The sequence below is a fragment of the Pituophis catenifer genome, unplaced genomic scaffold (genome assembly GCF_029215685.1).
Source record: "Pituophis catenifer annectens isolate HBS135680 unplaced genomic scaffold, rPitCat1.0.hap2 SCAF_2, whole genome shotgun sequence".
Taxonomy (NCBI): domain Eukaryota; kingdom Metazoa; phylum Chordata; class Lepidosauria; order Squamata; family Colubridae; genus Pituophis; species Pituophis catenifer.
In genome coordinates this window covers 4,269,470-4,281,707 of record NW_027256882.1, presented here as the reverse complement: position 1 = coordinate 4,281,707, position 12,238 = coordinate 4,269,470, and the positions used below count along the sequence as shown (strand labels likewise).

The 12,238-nt window shown below is 44.7% G+C and overlaps 1 pseudogene; it reads right to left on the bottom strand.

Moving 5' to 3' along the window:
• Nucleotides 1–1,361: 1,361 nt before the first annotated feature.
• LOC139309260 (zinc finger protein 708-like) lies at nucleotides 1,362–12,014 on the bottom strand (annotated as a pseudogene).
• Nucleotides 12,015–12,238: the final 224 nt, after the last annotated feature.

Here is a 12,238-nt window from a genome sequence, read left to right as displayed (position 1 = left end):
ACGCAACTGGCGAATCAGGCAAACCTGATGAAAAGATTTTAATGTTTGTATTCATGTTTTTTACTTTGGCTGTATACCGCCCTGAGTCCTTCGGGAGAAGGGCGGTCTATAAATTTAATAATAAATAAATAAATAAATAAATTGTAACCCCACTTAACAAATGAAGTAATTTACTTAACAAAAAAAAAGCTTGTAAAATCAGAAGCGACTCACTTAATACCCCCTTGCTTAGCAACAGAAAATCTGATCCCAATTGTGATCGTTGAGTAAAGGGCTACCTGTGTATGGTTTCTCCCTTGCTGATCTTTTTACTGGAAAGAGTGCATTCTTGTAGGGTTTATAAGTTGCCTTTGGTATGATTCATCTTTGAAGGAGATGGGCAATTTAGAAATATGAAACATAAAACAAATTAAGAAATAAAACTGGAACTCATTTCCACTTACACCAGGGGTCCCTAGCACGGGTGGGTTCTCAATTTTTTTACTACCGGTTCTGTGGCCATGGCTTATTTTGTGGGCGTGGCTTGATGGTCATGTGACAATTCTTTAGGATTTGGCAGAGGTACTGGTCTACCAGGCTTTTAACTGCTTGCAGAGCTGTACCGGTCTACTCATTCGTTTTTGGAGGCACCGGTCTACCCATTTATTTTTGGAGGCACCGGTCTTCCCATTTGTTTTTGGAGGCACCGGTCTACCATCACACTGCCTTTTAACACTGATCAGCTGTAGGGCGGCCCTTTGAAGCCCCGCGGCAAGAGTTTAAACAGTTTTTTTCCTTCTATCCGATCAGCTGGGACTCGGGAGGCAGCAATAGATTGGGGGTGGGGCTCACCGCCCTGAGTCCTACATTGGAGAAGGGCGGTATAGAAATTTAAACAAATAAATAAATAAATAAATAAATAAATAAATAAATAAAAGGTAAGAATAACGCGGGGGGGCGAGCTCCCGAACAAAGAGAACCGGTTCAGTGATGTCATATCGTCACCGCTACTGGCTCGGCCGAACCGGGAGGAACCCACCACTGGTCCCTAGCCCCCGAGCCGCAACCCACTACCAGGCCTTGAGCCATTCGAAACCGGGCCGTGGATGTGACAGGCGAGCATGCACCCATGCATCCCCACTTATGCGAGTAGTGGGTGTGTGCGCGTGTGTGTGGTCCATTTGCCCAAGCAGTGGCTGCATGTGCCTGCCATTCACACAAATGGAGCTGCACGCACACTTGCCCGCCATTCATGCGGAATCTCTTCCTCCCCGATCTTTAAAGCCAGAAAGGTTGGGGAACTTCGTCTTACACGATTCCTTCAGAATGAATTCTTTTATGAGAAATAAGGTGGCTGTCCTGCCTGAATCTTTTCCCACACGTCATACACTGATAAAGAGTTTCTCCTTTGAATGGGTCCTTTGATAGGAAGCGAGGTTCCTGCATTGACTGAAGCTCCTTTCACGCATTGTGTATTTATAGGGCTTCTCGCCAGTGTGGCATCTCATATGACAGTCCTGGCTCATGCTCCTATTGGAAGTTTTTTTCCACACTCCGGACATTTATAGGGCTTCTCTGTGGTATGGCTGCTTTTATGGACACTGAGGTTGCTGCATCGGCTGAAGCTCTTGTCACACACTTTGCATTTGTAAGGTTTCTGCCGTGTGTAGATCTTCGTGTGGGCGGTGAGGCTACCAGAAGTGGTGAAGCTGTTTCCGCATTCACCTCATGTATAGGCTCTTTCCCCAGAATGAATCCTCTTATGAGTCATAAGGTTATACTTCTGATTGAAGCTCTTCCCACATTCCGTGCATTGATAAGGTCTCTCTCCCGTATGGAGCCTCTTGTGAACAGTAAGTGTGTAATTTTTACAAAAGCTCTTTCCGCACTCCGTGCATATATAGGACTTTTCTATGGAATGCATTTTTTTATGGGTACGAAAGACACCGCTGTCAATAAAACTCTGTCCGCACACGGTACATATATACGGAGTTTTGCCTGAATGGGAAGAAAGGTCACTGCCGAAACCGAAGGTCTTTCCACTCTCTGTGGATTTATACAAATTCTCCCACCCGTGGGTACTTTGATGAGATCTTAGTTGACTTTTCCACTGGAAGCTCTTTTCGCATTCTGTGCATTGATAGGGTTTCTCCTCTGAATGGACCCTTTTATGACTCCGGAGAGCACTGCGGACGCTAAAACTCTTGCCGCACTCTGTACATGCGTACGGTTTTTCTCCCATGTGGATCCGGTTGTGCGAAGTCAGGGATCCGCTCGAACTGAAGCTCTTCCCACACTCCGTACACTGGTAGGGCTTCTCTCCCATGTGCCTCCTAGTGTGAAAAGTCAGGTTGCGGCTGTTGCTGAAGCTCTTCTCACACTGCAGACATGTGTACGGTTTCTCCGTGGTATGGACTCTTTTGTGTAGGGTAAGGTCACTGTTCAATCTAAACCTCTTTCCGCATGTCGCACATGGAAATGGTTTCTCCCCCGTATGGATTCTCATATGGGAGGTGAGTTCACTGGTCCACCTGAAACTGTTTCCACACTCAGCACATTTCCACGGTTTTTCTCTTGGGTGGAGTCTTTTAAGGGAGCTACTGCTCCTACTAAAGCTCTTTCCACGCCCTTTGAATGTCTCAGGTTTCTCTGCAGCCCTTGGGTGGGTTTGTTGACATGAAGTCAAAGCAAAGCTTTGACTGGAATAGGTTCCTTGCAGTTTGCACTCGCGCTGGTTGTCTCTAATTTTAGTTTTGCAATTATTACATCTCTCGGACTGATCCCCAGGTATTTCCCCATGGGGTAGGGAATTTCCGTTTTGGTTTGCGGTGTGATCCCCTTGAGTCAGGAATTCGTGGACTTCAGCACAGTGGGAAGCAGGTGATTTCTTCTTCCTAGATGCTGACTTCTTTTCCCCAAATGTTCCTGATCTCCGATGGTTCTCAAAAATCTCATTTCCCACTTTGGCCCTGGTTGGTTGTGAAGTCGCTGTATCCGACGGCTGCCAATTTTCACTGTTCTCATCTGCTTCTAGAGATAGAAACAAAGCATGAACTAGCTTTTAAGACTGGGCTTCCAAAGATTAATGCTGATTAGCTAATGAATTAATTCTGATGGGAATTTATCACAGCATCTTGCAAGATTTTTCATTTTCTGTATAGGTTTTTTTTTTTTTTTAATTTGATTACACAACTATCTCAGAAGTCATCTCTTGGCTGAACTGTTCCCCACTGAAGATATAACTATTTTTTTCTTTGCAAAAAAAAAAATGAAGCTTAAAACAAAGGAACAATAGAAAGGACAAACACTGTAATGAAATAGCGATGCAGAGAAGCCATAAATGTTGCTTACAATTCTGCAAAATTTTTATTTTAACTACCTGGAACTGAGCAAACAAGGGCACTCTTTTCATTTTGGAGAGGCAAATCCTCCGAGGCAGTCATACTAAAATGGGCAGCTAAGTCTTGTAGGAAGAGACAGGAGGAAGTCCATAGTTATCCTTGAGAAGATGATTAAAAGTTCAGTATAGCAATATAGGCAGTCCTCACTTAGTGATCCTAACTGACCCTGGCAAACAAAGTGCTTGTTAAGGGAAACATTACGTGACTGCAACTTGTGACCTCCTGCCAGTTTTCCCATTGACTGCCTTGTTGGAAGCCAACTGGGAAGATTGCAAATGGCTAACACATGACCGTGGAACATGTCAACAGTCATATATGTGTGAGGCTTCCCAAGTACCCAGTTGTGATATGACCGTAGAGACATTGCAGCCATTGGAAAGGGTCCAACCCACTAGCGGTGACATGATAGCAATCTTCCAATATATGAGGGGCTGCCACAAAGAAGAGAGGGGGTCAACCTAGTCTCCAAAGCACATGAAGGCAGGACAAGAAGCAAAGGACGGAAACGAATCAAGGAGAGAAGCAACCTAGAACTAAGGAGAACTTTCTTGACAGAACAATTAATCAGTGGAACAACTTGCCTCCGGAAGTTGTGAATGCTCCAACACTGGAAGTTTTAGAGACTGGACAACCATTTGAAATGGTATAGTTTCCTGCCTAAGCAGGGGGTTGGACTAGAAGACCTCCAAGGTCCCTTCCAACTCTGTTATTCTATATTCTACCGGTATATTCTAACTAAACGGCCAAGGTTTTAGGGCTTTTGAGTCTACTGAATCCGAGTCTCTATTGGAGAGCCAAAAATATCCCACATCACCTCCAGGGGTGGGTTCTAAAATTTTTTACTACCGGTTCTGTGGGCGTGGCTTATTTTGTGGGTGTGGTTTGATGGTCATGTGACAATTCTTTAGGATTTAGCAGAGGTACTGGTCTACCAGGCTTTTAACTGCTTGCAGAGCTGTACTGGTCTACTCATTTGTTTTTGGAGGCACCGGTCTACCCATTTGTTTTTCGAGCACACTGGTCTACCAACACACTGCCTTTTAACACTGATCAGCTGTAGGGCGGCCCATTGAAGCCCCGCGGCAAGAGCTTAAAGTTTTTTTCCTTCTAGCCAATCAGCTGGAAATCAGGAGGCAGCGAATAGATTGGGGGCGGGGCCAAATAAAAGGTAAGAATAACGCAGGGGGGCGGGAGGGCCCAGCTCCTGAACAAAGAGAACCGGTTTGGTGACGTCATATCGTCACTGTTACCGGCTCGGCCGAACTGGGCTGAACCGGAAGGAACCCACCACTGATCACCTCCCTGATTCCTTCCTATCACATTGTTTTTTTCCTCTTCTCTATACAGTAAGAGCACATTTCTGGGTAGTTATTTGTAGATTTGCACACTAAATCATTTTGCTGCGCTCTCCTATAGATCTTGCAGGACATATTACGGAAGGGCATTTCCAAATTAAAACCCCATCAATCTATAAAGGTTCTTCTGACTCCTTTGACAATAATATTGTATAATCTACAGTACAAGTCATGTTGGACTAATAGAGGCTTTATAGACTCAAAAGTGCCCTTCTTTGCTTAGATCCAGCAGTTGGGAATTCAAATTCCTAAGGTTTGCAGATTTCATCCGTACCTCATGAAGCTGTATATAAGTCTAAGTGCTCTTGCTGTCTTCTAATATACTGCTCAAAAAACATAAAGGGAACACAAGCAGAAGACATCCAAGATCTGAATGAATGAAACAGCCTTATTAAATACTTTGTTCGTTACATACAGTAGTTTATACACTGCTCGAACACCTGAAGGGAACACAAAACTACTGTATGTAACGAACAAAGTATTTAATAAGGCTATTTCATTCATTCAGATCTCGGATGTCTTCTGCTTGTGTTCCCTTTATTTGTTTGAGGAGTGTATTTTATTTCTATTAAAAAAAATTCATCATTACATACACTTTTCATTTTGGGAAGAACAAAATAATCTACAGCTCGTGAATTCAGTGGGAAATGATTTAGAAAAATTTTCACATCCAGAAGTCGCAGGTGCTCCAACACCGGAGGTTTTCAGAGACTGGACAACCATTTCTAGAAGACCTCCCAAAATCCTTTCCAACTCTGTTGTGGTTATTATTGTTAAAATAGGCTGCTCACTTCCAGATGCCTGTTCCCACTATCTGAACTCAGAGCAAAGAGAGGTCTGTTACCCAGAGATGCCACATGTCTAGAATTCTCCTGCATGACTTCCCCGTGGAGGGACTTTTGGGTGGAATCCAGCAGAGCCCACTCCTCCTTGGAGAAACACACCACCACATCCTGGAAGGACACAGCACCCTGAGGAAGGGGAGAAAACATTAACAGATGCCGCCACCTTCAAAGTTTTGAAAGATCTCTGCTTCAATCTTCATCAAACATTTCCCTGCCTCCATGTACATCTCGCTACCGCCCGCTTTCCACCAAGCTGGAGGTCCATCCAGTAAGCTGGTGGACATTGAGGATGTTCAACCACTTGTACTACATCCAATGGCCAATTTTGGGCAGGATTCCAAATTGTTAAGAAGAAAACAAGGAAGAATTCTCAGTGAAGTATTACAGTTTCTATGGCTTCAACGGCATCTTCAGGGAGGATTCCCTTTCCAGAAAAGAGGGGGATCTCTTTTGACACTGTATGAAGGAAAAGTCCAAAGTGGGTGATCCACTGATGGACCTTCTCACAGCTCTAGTTTGGATTTTGGACTTCTTCCTTCCCCAGAAGGAAGGAAAAAAGGGCTCGTCCGACTGAAGATTACGTGACATGCCCTCTTCTCCTAGAACAGTGATGGCTAACCTTTTCATAGTCGTGTGCTAAAAGCGGGGGAAGCGCAGGGGATCACACGCGCACGTTCCCACATCCATAATTCAATGCCCCCCTGTGCCCTGACCCCCCACGCATGCACGGCAACCCCCTGCGCTCCCTGCACATGCGTGCACGACACACACACACACACCGCGCCCTGTTTTGAGCCTAGCAGGCCTCCCTGAAGCATCCGGAGGCCAGAAACGACCCATTTGCAGACATCCAGTAGGCTGGGTAGGCATGTTTTTCACCCTCCCAAGGCTCCAGATGGTTTTTTTGAGCCTGGGGAGGGCAAAAACAACCTCCCCCTCACCGGAGGCTGGAAACGGCTCCTTTTCTGACTTCCGGTGGGCCCAGAAGGCCCGTTTTTTGGCCCTCCCAAGGCTCCAGAGACTTTCTTGGAGCCTGGGGAGGTCGAAAACGGCCTCCCACCGCTTGGAGGCCGAAAACGCCCTCCCAGAGCCTCTGCCCAAGCCCTGTACTTACCTGGCATCTAAAATGGGCCATGTGGAGACTCCTGGGAGGGGAGGCGTGGGCGGGGCCAGCTGAAAATCAGCTGGCCAGCATGCGCATGAGCGCTGGAGCTGAGCTAGGGCAATGGCTCGCGTGCCCGCAAATATGGCTCCATAGGTTTGCCATCACAGTCCTAGAAGTACCAGGAGGGGAAACAGATGGTGATACCCCAATGGGATCAGAGACAGAGAAGCCGTGTTTCTCGGGGTTGCTAACCACGATCACCTACCTGCTGAAATATCAAGAGTCTTCCCAAGGGTGGTTATTCTACCAGAAGCCTTAGTTGTACTGAAAGGTTTCCACTATTTTTAGGTTTTGAAGAGTGGCATCCAGAAAAGCTGGATACGGGGGACTTTTTCCTCTCTATCCCAGCCATCTTTATCAGAGATGGTCCTTATCAATTGAGTTTCAAAGAGGAGAAGAGGGAGCCCTAACACACGTTCAGTCCCCAACACTGGAAGGCCCATCAGAAGTCTTAGCTGAAGAAATAAAACTTGTGAGGTCTTGTGGCTCCTAAGTATTTATCTCCTTATCAAGGTACGCAGCCATTCAATTAAATGCTACTTCTGAGTGTACAAGTAACACAAAGTTCCCTCTTTTACGCGGAACAGAATGGCTGAATAGTCTTGTCCCGTGTCTCAAAAATGGTGATGATGAAGCTTCCAAAATCCCATTTCATTCAGGATGCGGAGAAAGTCAAATTCTCAGTCACTTCTCAGTCATTTACGGGACCGCCTACTACCACAAATAGCCTCCCACCGGCCGGTACGCTCTCATAGAGAGGGGCTCCTCCGGGTGCCGTCAGCCAAGCAGTGTCGACTGGCGACCCCCAGGGGGAGGGCCTTCTCTGTGGGGGCACCCACTATCTGGAACGAGCTCCCCCCGGAGATACAGAGGATCCCGGATCTGCGCACCGTCCGCCGTGCTCTTAAGACCCTCTTATTCCAGCAAGCCGGCCTGGCCTAATTTTTCTCCCCTTTCTTTTAAATTTTAAATTGAAATTTTAATTTGTTTTAAATTTATTGGGATTTTAATTGTCGTGGGCTAAATTATTTAATTTGGTTTTAAATTGTTTTTAACTTTTGTATTTCTGTATTTTATCCTGTGCCTGTTCACCGCCCTGAGTCCTTCGGGAGTAGGGCGGTATACAAATTTAATAAAACTAAAACTAAACTAAACTTCTGTTAACGTTTTGTTTGTTTGTTTATTATTTGTCTGCTGCTCATCTTGTCCAGAGGCAACTCTGGGCCGCTTACAAATATTAAAGACCAGTAAACGTCAAAATGACAAAGACACCCTGTGGCGAGATGGGCGGCCAACAAATTTAATAAATAACAAATAAATAAAAGAATAAATAAGAATAGTTTTAGGCCTGTCACTTCAGAGACTCACACATGGCATGAATATCCAGGTCCAAGGTTAGACGGTTATTATTTTATCTTGACTCTTCAATGTTCTAGAGTCCTCAAAGAGGACTTCTATGATTATGGGTCATTTCCCTACCTGAGCTGAAGAGAGTGTTTCTGCTTCATCAGAAAAAGAAAATATTTCAACAAGGTCCAGTGGTGATGGACCATATCCTGTAAGGGAGACAAATAAATGGGAAGAAGTGCATTTTAGGAGATATGGTTAACAATTTGCGGGATGACACTCTATATAAAAACTTGTTCACATAGAAGGTAATCCCGTGAATTCAGGTTCTGAAGATGGGAGAAGCTGCCAATCACTGGGCACGAAGACAGAAGCCATCCTTACCTGCTAAGATCTCAAAAATGTCGTTTTCCTGGGAGATTCCTTCGAAAAGAGATGATTCCTGAGAGGAATCTGAGGAATCCATCCTCGTGTTTGCACCTTGTGGATCCACCTTGAGAGAGCTTCCCTATAAATAAACCATAGTGTCAAATCCATGTTTCTGCCATTCTTCTGAAGAAAGTGGGGTGGGATATCATACTTGGTACATTTACTTTCTTTTCCTTTCTATGTATCCCATATCCTGCTTGCTTTAACCTGATTTAACCTGATTTATAACCGTTGCCTGGCGCCGTAGCTGCCTGGCAGTTTCTCACATCTTGGGGAATGTAAGGGGAGGGTGGACCATGTGGGATACATCGGCGGGAAGATGGCTCTGAGAAAGTTCTCTTATCTCTTTCTCAGAGTGGCCAGTACAATAATGTCTTCACATCTGCGGACTGGTTGAATCCACATCAAACTGTTGGGAGTTTCTTTTATCCTAGTTGTATGCCCCGAGGGACCTCGGAGCCTATTTTGAATCTGCCTTGCTATCACCCCTTTTCAATAAAAGATTCCTTTTGAAATGCCAAGTTTCAAGAGTCTTTACTTTCTTGAATAAGGGGGAGAGGCTGGGTCTTATTTATTGGAAACTTTAATCTCCCTTTGAAAAAAGGAGAATCAGAATCCTGGAATCTAAGAAAGGAATCGTTGCTTTTGACCATGGCCTTATTTTAAGTTTCTGGGTGTTATCATAAAAGAGGACCTGTCCTGGGGCGCTCACATTGCAGCCCTGGTCAAAAGGGCCCAGCAGAGATTATACTACCCAAGACTTCTCAGGAAACAACAACTGAATGAGAAATCGCTGGTGACCTTCTACCGCTACACCATAGAGAGTATTTTAACTTACTGCCCCTGTGTATGGTTTACCAATTGCACAGAGACAGATAGGACAGCACTCCAGAGGATTAACGTCATTGCCCAGAGGAACATTGGTTACCCTCTCCCCTCTTTGAAAGAGCTTTATAGCTCCCACTGCCTTAAGAAAGTTCAAAACATTCTTAAAGATCCATCTCATCCTAAGCACACTTTTTTTGAACTATTATCATCTGGCAGACGGTACAGGACAAGAAAAAAAAAAGAACAAATAGGCTGAAAAACAGCTTCTATCCCAGAGCAGTAACTATATTGAATTCTACAGTATAGTGCAATATTAATGCAATATCAGGGGTTTTCAATTCAATTTTATAGAATGTGAAGGATTTGTGTTTATGTTGGAAATAAGGAGACATTTTCTGACAGTGAGAGCAATCAACCCATAGAACAGAAGTTGCCTTATGAGGTTGTGGGAGCTTCATCACTGGAGGCTTAGGACCTAGGTACTTACGAGACCGCCTTCTGCCACCGGTAGCCTCTCACCAGCCAGTATGCTCCCATAGAGAGGGGCTTCTCAGGGTGCCGTCGGTCAAACAGTGTCGACTGGCGGCCCCCAGGGGGAGAGCTTTCTCTGTGGGGGCACCTGCCATTTGGAACGCGCTCCCCCCGGAGATACGGAGGATCCCGGATTTACGCACTTTCCACCGTGCCCTCAAGACCTTTTTATTTCAACAGGCTGGCCTGGCCTAACTTCCTTTTAATTGTTAATTTTAAATTTGTTTGAAAACAATAGGGGTGTTTTAATCTGTATGGGCCAAATCATTTAATGTGCTTTTACATTGTTTTTTTTAAATTTTGTATTATGTGTGTTTTATCTTTTGGCTGTTCACCGCCCTGAGTCCTTCGGGAGTAGGGAGGTATATAAATCCAAAATAAAGTAAAGTAAAAGGAAAGAAAAGGAAAGGAAGCTTTCAAGAAGAGTCTGGACTGCTATCTGTCAGAAATGGTGTAGGGTCTCCTGCCTGGGTGAGGGGTTGGACTAGATACCACTTTATAATATCTTGCTAAGGCCACACTTGGAATACTGCATTCAGTTTTGGTCGTCATTGTTAGGATATGGTTTGAGCCTAACAAGTTGTCCAGGCAATATATGTGTACTGTGACTTTAATATAAATATGTATTGTGTGACTTTAAAGTTTTCCTGCTGATTCATTGTAATGCTGAGTCCTGCTGTAATTAGTTGTGAATGTATTTAAGAAAGGTACTGTAACGTATTCAGTTGATGATAAGCTACCATTGTGTGAGGAGTGCTATCCATTGTGCTATCATCGTTGGATGGATCTGCTACCATCGTGGTTTGTGAACCAGAGTGAGTTTGTTATTCTAACCAACTACTGTTTGTGTGGTAAGAAGATTTTGTATCACTGGACTGATTTAACTGGCAAAGACTTGGATTGATTTAAAGACTATGAGATTGTTTTTTCACTATAAAGTAAACTTTTGATAAACCAGTTTGCACATCTCTTATTCATTGCTCTCAGCAACGTTTCTCTGTGCTCTACACTCTGCTGGTTGGTAACACAACAACAATATCCTTAACAACTTCTTTCCAGAATGAAGAATTCATTGCTTGGAGAGATCCGTGAATGAGATCCGTTCCCTGAAGAAGTAAAGAGGGTGGGCTGTGAGGGAGAAGAAATTCAAAGTCCTCTTAAATTTACCATATTTTTTTGGAGTATAAAACGCACTTCCCCCCCCCCAAAAAGGGTGAAAGTTTGGGTTTGTCTTATACACCGAATGTAGCCAAAAACATGAGGCATGGAGGAGGCGATGGTCTGTGGCAATCCATGCAGCCTGGAACATCTGACAATATTCTTAACAGTCATGATATAAAAAAGATGTGGAGACTCTAGAAAGAGTGCAGAGAAGAGCAACAAAGATGATTAGAGGACTGGAGGCTAAAACATACGAAGAACGGTTGCAGGAACTGGGTCTGTCTAGTTTAATGAAAAGAAGGACTAGAGGAGACATGATAGCAGTCTTCCAATATCTCAGCGGCTGCAACTAAGAAGAGGGAGTCAAGCTATTCTCCAAAGCACCAGAAGTCAAGACAAGAAACAACGGATGAAAACGAATCAAGGAGAGAAGCAACCTGGAATTAAGGAGAAACTTCCTTAATTCAGTTGTAAATGGGTGGAAACTAATCAAGGAGCAAAGCAACTTAGAACTAAGGAGAAATTTCCTGACAGTTAGAACAATTCATCAGTGGAACAATTTGCTTCCAGAAATTGTGGATGCTCCAACACTGGAAGTTTTTAAGAAGATGTTGGCTAAGATGTTGTGTGGAGAGGTGTAGGGTTTTCTGCCTGAGCAGGGGGTTGGACTAGAAGACCTCCAAGGTCCCTTCCAACTGTTATTCTATTCTATTGTCTAGATGACCTCCAAAGTCCCTTCCAACTCTGTTAATCTGTTAAAAGTTCAAAAAAGTCCTGGCAGGGCTCCATTTGGAATCAAATCAAGAATCAGGTTCCTCACCTCCCTTTCTTGGTGGTCTGTCTGGCTCAGCAGAAGGCCTTCAGCCAAGGCCACCGCCTGGGAGCTGGTTTCCACTCCACATTCCCTCAGCCAGCTGGCAATCTCCAGGGGAAGGACGGCCAGGAACTGCTCCAGGAGCACCAGGTCCAGCATTTGAGCCTTGGTGTTCCTGTCTGGTTTTAACCACCTGCGGCAAAGGCGATGGAGGCGGCTGCAAACTCTTCGGGGTCCTTCTGACTCCTGGTAGCAGAATCCTCTGAAATTCTGCCGGTGAATCTCGGAAGAGAGGTGGTCTTCTTCTAGGAACTTCTGCCTGGTCCTTTGGTCGAATTCTTCCCAACGCTCCGTCTGATCACGACAAGGGCTGGTTCCTGTCG